An 11,318-nucleotide genomic window follows, 5' to 3' on the forward strand; every position below is an offset into this window, starting at 1 on the left:
CGGTTAACTGGAACCGTTAGAACCGGTTAACCAATAAATCGATAAAATGAAACGGTAACCTATCGATTTGGTTGTGTTATCGGTTTTCCAGCTTTTTTTTTTGTCTTTTAAATGTGTTTATGAGTTACTACAACAATAGTTTAAGCTAGTTTTTTCTATTTTCTTTTTAACTTTAAAACATTCATGTTCACTCTACAATTTTCACAATGAGAATATAATTGTATTAAAAAAATCTTTGACCATCATTTTACGTGATTCCTATGCCTGTTGAATAAAATTATAATTTATATTTACTATTTACTATTTACTATTTTATTTAATAAAAAATAAGTAGGCCCAAAAGAATTTTACGTTATTCCTCTATCTGTTAGATAAAATTATAATTTATATTTTGTATTTTATTTAATAAAATACAAGTAGGCCCAAAAGAAAGGCCCAACCCTAATTTTATTTTCTTGTTTTTTCCGCCGCCGCCCCGTCGTCTAAGTCCTCTTCTTCTCCTATTTAATATGTTCTATCAATATTGGAATGAACCACTTCTGATCTTTAGCCATCTTCTTATTCTCGTTATGCGAAGTTTATGTTTTATTGGATTGATTGTGTTATTGGTTTTCAAGTTTTTTTTTCTTTTAAGTGTGTTTATGGGTTAATACAACAATAGTTAAACTAGTTTTTTCTATTTTCTTTCTAACATTACAACATTCAATGTCCACCTTACAATTTTCATATATGAGAATATAAGTCTTTCACCATCATTTTACGTGATTCCTCTCTGTTGAATAAAATTATAATTTATATTTACTATTTTATTTAATAAAAAACAAGTAGGCCGAAAAGAATTTTAAGTCATTCCTCTATATGTTGATAAAATTATAATTTATATTTTATTTAATAAAACACAAGTAGGCCCAAAAGAAAGGCCCAACCCTAATTTTATTTACTTGTTTTTTCCGCCGCCGCCCCGTCCTTACTTCTTCTTCCTTCTTCTATTTATTCTGTTTTATCAAAATTGGAATGAACCAGTTCTGATCTCTATTCATCTTCTTATTCTCGTTATGCGAAGATTCAAATACCGTGTTAGCTTAACTTCTTCTAAAGAAGTTTACGTCTAAGATGGTTTATATAGAACTTCAAGCTTTGGTGTATGATGTATTCAACGATCTCAAATCTATTTCAGATTTTATGTTAATCTCTTCTATCATTTCTTGCATTAGCTAACTTGATTAATTTGTTCTTTGTTCATCAATGGAGTCAACACAAGTGAATGACTTGATTCAAATGCAACCTGCACTCCCTTTCGTAAGTCATGATCTGTCTTCGTTTAATCTGTTTTAATTTGCATGTTTTCTATATGTTTTTCTTCTTCTTTTTTCGACTGATATGAATGATTTTGTTGATTGGCAGACCTTACCCATGAGAAATGGACCGAGGACTCCAAATTATTTACATATACATGAGAAAAGAGGTTATAAGAAGAATCTACTATTTTAATATTGTTATAAATTACATGATGATCTATCTAGCTTAATTAATTAATTAATGTTTTCTTTTATGGTGGAGCAGCAAGTATCAACTTCAATTAACGGGGAAATTGAAAGGTAGATTGAAAGTCAAGGTCAATTATATTATTATTATTATTATTATTATTATTATTATTATTATTATTATTATTATTATTTGTTTTTATTGTCATGACCGATCTTTATCAAGGAAATGGGTTAGAATGAAATAAGATTTTAGAACTAGTGAGAAATTGTTTTAGAACTAGTGAGAAATTGTGTAATGTTGATGAATGTAATTGTAACCCAATGAATAAAATTAATTTAGTTAAATGTGTTCTTTAAGCATTTTGTTTTTATGATTTTATTGTTGTTATGTTGGATTTATTGTCCTTGTATTTGACAATCTTCACAATAAAAAAAAAAAATTGTAAGTGAAAAGTGATGGTCATTCATTATGGTAAGGAGATTACAAGATAATTGTTGCTGATTTTCATATAATTTCAAATATTAAAATAGTTTTGACTTATTTTTGTTGAAAAACAATATGTTGATAAATGTTGGATAGACTCATTTTATACCAAATTGTAAACTAAAATAAGAAGAGGAGTAAAAAAAATACATAACCAAAAATGAAAACTTTTATAAAAGATAAATTTAAAAGTAGGACTAATAAATACTCAAAATTAAAGTACCAATAATATAAAAATCAAAATCTATTTTTAAAAATATATATAAAAGTTTAAAAAAAGAGTTAAAATAATAATTTAGTTATATATATAATATAATTATATATATTATAAAATAATTAATAAAAAAATTATATATATATATATATATATATAAAGTGACAATTAATAAAAAAATTATTTAAATAGATTGTTAAATATATATATATATATATATATATTATAAAATAAATAAAGTAAAAAAGAAAATGACTTTTCATATATATATTTTTTAAGTTTTTATAATTAAGTATGTATTCATTAATTTTTAATATAAATATATTTTATATTAAATAAAAATAATTATTAAATGAAATATATTTTGTATAACTTATACCCCTATTCATTATTTTACATTATTTTAATGTCGAGTTTATGATGCAAATTCGATCTAAATATTCATTTTTTTTATATAAATATCCAAATTAATTATGTCCCACAATCTTTTACGGATTATTTTATCCAAATTAATTATGTCCCACAATCTTTTACTGGTTATTTTAAAATCCTCTCTGAGTACTTTAAATTTAATTATTATTATATTTTAATTTTTTTTAGAATTGAATATGAAATTGAATTTTGAATTAAAAGAGTAATTAATAAAAAAAAATATTTAAATAGATTATTATATATATATATATTATAAAGTATATTTTTTTTAACGAGAGTAACATTCATTCTGCTCTCGATTATAATTATATATTTTTTTTACTGAAATCACTCATTTGTTCTCACCAAGAGATTTTTTTCGATCTCGACGATGTTTCTTGGTAAATGTGCATTTTTTTTATTAGTGTAATTAATTTCAAAAAGTTATTAGAAATTATTTAAAATATTTTAAAACAATGTTTTATTTTAAAAAGATTCTTAATATACAAATCGAGGTTGAAATTATCGAACCTCGAGATTGTCGCGGACATATTTATGTTGTATATTAAAAACCGGTTAAATGAAATCAATAAACTATCAGTTCGGTTGGGTCGCGAAACTATTTATGATATAAATCAGAAAATCGATAACCCAACAAAAATAAAAGACATATTTATGTTGTATATTAAAATAGTTAATTAATAATTAATTATATTTAAACAATTAACTTAGTATATATAATTTAAAAATCAAGCACATGCAATCAAACTTAATTCTCCAGTTTAAACCCTATCTCTAGCACATGCAGGGCCGACCTTGGGGCAGCCCATTTGTTAAAAATATCAAAATATTTATATATATTTATTGTAATTTTAAACATAAATGATAGTAGCTTTCAAGCTATACATTTAAAGTTTCAATGTGGTGTGGTTATGGGCCTTGCGGCCGGCTCTGAACACATGCAACCTTAAATCATATATAGGGAGACTTTCTTTAATTTTTCATAATTGATATTTAGGTTTTTGAAGTGTTGTATTGTAACAAAGAGTTAGATTCCTATTTTTATTTTTACTTTATCACTATTGCATGTCATTGATATACATGAATACAAATAATTTATTCATTTTGTGGTATATGGTTTTCATAAATATATGTAAAAGCATTTACTAGTCTAATGAAATTGTATAATATTTTTATATTATGTATTACTAAATGAGAACAAAATCATCTCATTGAACTAATTCTTGGAAGGAATTTTAAAAAATATCTTATTATCAAACTTCTTTTACTATTTGAAGTATTAAATCATGGATACCTTAATGTTTTATCCATACTTTATACCTTATTGAAAATTTCGGTATATAAAATATTCATACATTTACCTTACCTTACATTTATTTCAGTATACCTTGATTTCGGTATATCTTAATTTCGGTTTACAAAAAATTCATACATTAACCTTATCTTGATTTTGATATACCTTAATTTCGATAGATATCGGTATTATACATTTATACCTAAAAAGCATATTAAATTAAAAAAAACAATTATATCGGTAAAGTAGAGATCGAATATATTGAATAATTTTTTAGTATAATATATTTTGATATTATTTTAAAAAAAATTATTTCTATAATTAAATTAATATCAAATCTATTTTATTTCCTTATAAGTATTATTATATATATATATATATTATATATTTTAATTTATAAATACTATATCGATATTTTGGTATATCTCGATATACCAAAATTTTAAAGATCTCATACATTTTCCGTACTAATAATTTCGGTATCAATATCATATTTTACATTTTTTCGGTATACCTTAAAAATTGATATTTTTGATATATTGCGATACGGTATATTTGATATACCTATAATACTTTTCCGCACTTGAACCCGGTGCAAAAGGTTTGTGACAACTTGTATAGTGTTAAGAAGTGGTTCTAGTCTCTAACCGGACTATTACCAATGTGTGTTATGTTGTTAAGCGTTCTCCCTTTAAAGCCGGACCCCGGTCCTCCAAAGGCGATCCCGATCCTAACGCATTCCATATTTTTATCCACCTTAATTGACCTTTATAATCTCGTGACATTACACTTTAACTTCGGTCAAATCAACAAAGTTCAAATCATCTCATTCCATATAGTGAATATTTTCAGTATTAATAGTTAATTTCCTTTAACGATCAAATACTTTAAATGCAATATTTTTTTTTTATATAAATCATATCTATGTCTAAATAATATTTATGAAATAAATAGTATTTATGCCAATAAATAAAATAAGTGATAATAAAAATATAAAATATAGAGATTAGTTATTTATCAAAGTTAAAAATAAGCTAAAAATAAGCATTTTAAGTGTGTTTACTAGTTAATACAATATTAATTAAACTAATTTTTCTGTTTTTATTTTTAAATACCACGTAAGCTTAACTTCTTCTAAAGAAGTTTACATCTACGATGGTTTATATAAGAACTTCCAGCTTTGGTGGATGAGGTATTCAGCAGCCCTATCTTAAATCTATTTCAGATTTTATGTTCATATATTTTCATCATTTTTTCATCATTTTCTGCTTGATTAATTTATTTTTTTCTTGTTCTTTAATGATTGTTGATTTGATGGAACAGTAACTTCTAGGGAAAGCAGAACTCAAGAGAATCTACCATCAGATCTTTAACCTTTGCTTGTTCCTATGGACAAATGAAGTGTGCATCGTCTCCACATGTACTAATTTCAAGCTCATAGAGGGGGATGATGACGACGAAGGTCTGGATGACAGATAAAGGAATAGATGATGCATGGGACGGGATGAGAAGTGGATAGGCATGGGAAATCCAGAGCTTCTGCAATATTTCCATGAATACAATCCTTCAAAAGCTAAACATGCTTATGGACCTCAAGGTCAATGTGGGAAGCGTCAGTAAAGATTTTTGTTTTTCAAATAATGTACGGTTAAATTTAGATGAAATAAGATTTTACTGAGAAATTGTGTAATATTGATCAATGTAATTGTCACCTAATGAATAAAATTAAATTAGTTAAATGTGTTCTTCAAGCATTTTTTTATGATTTTACTGTTGTTTAATATGTCAAATTTGCTGAATTTAGTGTACTTGTAAAAATGTAAATGAAAGTTATGGTCTTTCTTATTAGTGTTTTGAAAAATAATATGTTTAAATGAAAAATAATATGTTTAAATGTTTGATTACACTCATTTTATACAAAATTGTAAAATAAAATGAGAAAAGGTTTTTTTTTATAAAAGATAAATTTAAAAGTAAAACAAATAAATATTCAAAATTAAAGTACCAATAATGTATTAAAGAGTAGGATTATAAAAAAATATATAATAATTTTTAAATATATATATATATATATATGATTTAAATTCTTTAATAAATTACTCTTTTTTAGGGATATCAATCGGTACCCTACCCGCCAAATAGAGCCGTCAATTTGGGTTAGGCCCGTTAGATTGACCTACCTAGGGCTGAAAACGAGTCGAGTCGAGCTCGAAAAATTTCAACAGCTCGAACTCGAGCTCGAGCTCGATCGAGTATCAAAATTAAAGCTCGAGCTCGAACTCGAACTCAAAACAAGTACTCGAGCTCGACTCGAACTCGACTCGATTAGCTTGAATTTTACCGAGCTCAAGAGCTCGGCTCGAGCTCGACTCGATTAGTTCGATTTATAGCTCGAGCTCGAGCTCGAACTCGACTCGAAACATACAAAATTAAAACATATCAACTAAATAGTTTCACACTTTCAATATATCAAAAGATCACAACAAAATGAATAAACATATAGAATTATTCATTTCACCTAAAACATAAACATTCCATCAAAATCAAATAGAACACACAACATTACACATTAAAACATTCAACTTAAAACATAACCATTTTAACTAAAAATATCTAAAATCCAAAGTCCAAACATACAATATATTAAATTAGTCCAACATAAAACAACCAAACTTACTTAATCAAAACTCCAAAGTTCCCAACATTCCAAAGTCCAAACTTACTTATAAAATATAAAATATAAAATATAAATTAAAATATATATATAAAATATAAAATATAAATAAATATAAAATATATTAATATAAATTATATATATTCGAGTAGCTCGTCGAGTACTCGAGCCGAGTATATAACTACTCGAACTCGGCTCGATTATATAACGAGTCGAGCTCGAGCATGCTCAAGCTCGAGTTTGACCGAGCTCGAGTCGATCTTTGACCGAGCTACTCGCGAGCAGCTCACGAGCAGCTCGTCTCATTTTCAGCCCTAGACCTACCCCGCCAAACAATTTAGACGGGTTGGGTTGAAATATTAGCAATTCATTTGGAAGTGGGCCTACACGGGCCAGCCCGCTCGGGTCGAGGGCCTAGGCGGTTGGGCTTGGGTTGGCCACAGGTTGACAAAAAAAATCTAAAATGATTTATAGCCTTATAGGCATATGCCACATGGCCCTAGTTTTTTTTCTCGCCCATGTAGCACTGCAACAGTCAATACTTAATACTTCGTCCATTTATCAGCCGCCGACTACTTATTTCTTCTCTTCGTTCTCGCCTTCAAGGGTTCGTGGATTCAAACTTAGTTTCAATTCCAAAAATTTCACACTAAAAGTCTGAAACTTAATGTTCTGTTAAATAACATTCATTTTCGAAATGGGCTCCTCTCAAAATTAAGGTATTAATTTGGATGTTGATGAATTTGAAAGTGCTAAGCATGATGAAGGGTTATCTAAAAAGTCTAGGGAATATTTTGATATTTGGATGTATTTTAAGAAATTGAAAGGTACTGAAAATAGAAAAAGCTGAATGTAATGGATGCAAAAAACAGTATAAATGTGAGGGTAAACATTATGAGACTTCTACATTGTGGGGTCATGTTAAAACTTGCAACAAATTAAAGTTTCACGACGTATGACAAATGATTCTTAATCAAGATGGAACGATGAAGTCTAAGAAAATAGACAAAAAGTTTCACTTGAGTTACTGATTTGTGCAATCATTAGACATGATTTACCATTTGCATTTGTTGAGTATTCTGGTATAAGAGTCTGGATGAAGTATGTAAATCATAATTTTATTAAAAAAAATTTAATTATGTTATTGACTTATTTGTGATTTGTGACTTATTTGTGATTTGTACAATCATTTACTGATTTTAATGATTTGTGCAATCATTAGACATGATTTATCATCCGCGTTCTCACTCAAAACGTCGTCATTTCATCCTCCAATCACCTTCTTCATCGCGACGCCGAAAGGATAACCATCCGCATCCATCTTTGATTTTCAGAGATGGAATTTCGTCGTTCTGAATGGATTGATTCCGTTATAAAGGTGAAAATGATCACCATACCACGGTGATCATTTCCTTACTTATATGATCATAATCATGACTTATATCAATAAGTTGGATGAAAAACAACTAAAATGTCATTAATGGCTTTTGGCTGATTCGATCCACTTGAAGCTCTAACCGACTTCAAGATGCTATAAATAGCCTCCTCAATAATTCTGAAGCCAAGAGATAACATCTTAACCCTCAAATCGAAAGAAATCAAAGATCCGTCATTGGAGCTCAAAGTTTCAGATTATTTAAAATTTCTGTGTAAGGCTCTAAAACATTGATCTAGGCATCCAAAAAACATTCTTAAGGTCTAAGGAGTGTTCTTCAATCCTTGGTATGCTTCCAATTATCTTTTAATTCATACTTATAGCTTGAAATAAAAATTTTTATATTTCAGTTTTCTTAAGTGCAAGAAGAATATTTAATGATATTCCCAATATTTCATAATGATGAAAATGATATCTTACTTATGAAAATGATATCTTACTTTTCGGTGGAAAGAACACTAATTGTTACTTTGTATGCTTTTTAAGACTCTAGATGACAACCTCAATAACAACTGTTTTAAACCTGTCGGTAATTTTCGTCGGTAAAATCCATTTTTTTCGGAGCAAATACCAATACAAAGTTGAGAATTTGGTAATTTTTATGATATAGAAAATAAAACTTAATAAGATAATATTCCAACTATTGAAGTGGACAAATTAGATAGGAATTAGAATGGTGAATTAATGCTGTCAAAATCGCGAGTCAACTCGTGAACTCGTTCGAGTTTACGAGTTAACTTATAGGGATCGAGTCACGAGTTGAAGAAACTCGAATGGAAAGAAAATCGTAATGAAATCGCAAGTTAACTCGACTAACTCGTCAAACTCGAAAAAATCAGTCGTATTGTGCGATTTTACCTTCTCCAGCATTCTTTGATTTATGAAACAGACATTGCAGACAATTCTTCTTCATCTTTCATCGGATTAGATATACATTGCTTAAGATCGTAGGATTTATGAAAGATTAGATCTTCAGGAAAAATAAGAAAGAGAGGAAAGAACTGAGAATATGAAATGGAGGAGAGCGGTCTGTGAGTTTATTCCTGGGTTTAGGAGGAGGGCGGCGGCTGAAAAACTAGTAAAAAAATGAGGTGTATTAGGGTTTAATATAATATTATATATTTATAAATATATTAAAAACTTTATATAATATATATTTACGGTTGGATAAACGGTAAATAAATATACTAGTTGGATTGAAAGTGAAGATAAATAAAACTGGGTTTGTAAATTATTAATTTAATTATATATATTAATATATAAATATTATTTTTTATAAATATTTTAAAATATTTTTTTCATTTTATATATCATATTTTTATTTTTTTTATTAATTTAATTATATATACAAATAATTATTATACTTTTATTTTTATATTATTTTAAGTAAACTCTTACGAGTTTACGATTCGATTTTGATTTCCGAGTTTATAAGCGTCTAACGATTTTACGTAAACTCTCGATTTTGACAGTCTTGTGGTGAATAAATGACTTAAATTAGTTAGAAGATTTAGTGAATCTAAATAGCATAAAGATTACAGAAATTTTCATGAAAATTTAGTGAATCAATAAATATTGTGTTAAAAATTAACTTAAAAAAAGATTTAGTGAATCTAAAAATGAGAGCTAATACTGGTACAAATGTCATTTTCAATGATGTAGAAAATAAAAAACTTAATAAGATAAATATTTCTAACTATTCAAGTCCACAAATCAGATAGGAAGCATACAAGATTAGTTAGAAGATTTAGTGAATCGAATCTATAATAAGAAAATTTAGTTAATCAACCAATATTGTGTATAAAAAATAATCATTTAAAAAGTATGATTAAGGGAATCTAAAAATGTTATCGTTATATTAATAATTATTAGTTTTTGTATGTAAAGCGTAAAATCCCGAGCTCATAATTTTAAGAATATACGTTTTTACTTTCCACCACTAAGCTATGAGTGAACACTTAAAAGAGACTTTATTAATATATGATTAATTAAAATTATTTAAAATATTGTTAGAAAATAATTTATTCATAATATAATTATTATGATTATCTTTTGAAAATTTAACATTATATTATTTGTGTAATTATTAATCTATTAAAACAAATTAAATTATAAAGAATTAATGTAGCTTGAATATTCGAGTCACGCTATGCCAAAAGTTTTCAATAAATTATAGTGAATCAACAAATATATATTATCTTTAAAAATAACCATTTAAAAAAAAGATGTAATGAATCTAAAAATATTATCTATATATGATTAACTAAAATTTTACTTAAGAAATTCTTAGAAAATAAAATATTTTCTTAGATAATATAGTTATTTTAATTATTATTTAAAATTTTAACATTATATTATTTTTATGATTATTAATCTATTAAAAAAAATTAAATTATAACTAATCAATGTAGTGAGTATAAGTAACCCTAACCAATTATTATTTAGAGACGTGCTAAGTGTAAAACTATATTAATATAGTCTAGGTGATTATGCATGTGTGTGACAATTTACTATTTATTTATTTACTATTTATCTTATTTAAAGTTATATTATTTTGTAAGAATTTTATACAATAAATTTAAGTAACATTCAATTTTATTTGACCTAAATTGAATTGAAATACAATCCATTTATTTGTATAAACTACAATATTGCAATATTATTTAAAACATCTTCTTTAAAAATTATACATTTCAAAATGATGACTTTTACTTTTAATAAAAAAGAAAAATCATTTTATATTTTGTTTTATTGAGCTATTAACTTGTTGAATAATCATAAGATCAACTCAACTATTTAGATCATCTCCAACTCACCTACAAACTCAACCCCATTATAGGTTTTAATTAGCACTCCAATTCACCTGCAAATTTAACTGCATTTTGGGTTTTTCTGTAAAATCTCTCTCCTCTACACCCAAATAATATGTAGGGACATTGTTCACATACTCAAAAAGTTTTCAAAACTTTCATTTAAGTCCTTTTAGTTTGTTTTTAATTAATTTATATAACTTATTTATATTTTAATTTATTTACATATTTTATTTATTCCTTTTAGTTTGTTTCTAATTAATTTATATAATTAATTTATATTTTAATTTATTTACATATTTTATTTATTTATATTTTAATTTATTTATATTTTAATTTATTTATATGTTTAATTCATGATAAATCGTTTATTTTATGTGTGGAAAATATGTTTAAATAAGGTTTGTTTTGTTGTTTTTTTTGTTTGTGAAATGTAATTTGTGTTTATTTAATAATGTTTAATTTGTTTTATGTAGTTGTATAAATAA

The 11,318-nt window shown here is 26.1% G+C and overlaps 1 long non-coding RNA gene across 1 annotated transcript; it reads left to right on the top strand.

The window, feature by feature from the left end:
• The first annotated feature begins 1,426 nt into the window (after window positions 1-1,426).
• Window positions 1,427-1,842, top strand: LOC124944738. Its single transcript, XR_007099959.1, has 2 exons — window positions 1,427-1,465; window positions 1,564-1,842. It is a non-coding gene; the product is annotated as an uncharacterized LOC124944738 (long non-coding RNA).
• Window positions 1,843-11,318: the final 9,476 nt, after the last annotated feature.

Source organism: Impatiens glandulifera, chromosome 7, assembly GCF_907164915.1.
Source record: "Impatiens glandulifera chromosome 7, dImpGla2.1, whole genome shotgun sequence".
Classification (NCBI taxonomy): Eukaryota; Viridiplantae; Streptophyta; class Magnoliopsida; order Ericales; family Balsaminaceae; genus Impatiens; species Impatiens glandulifera.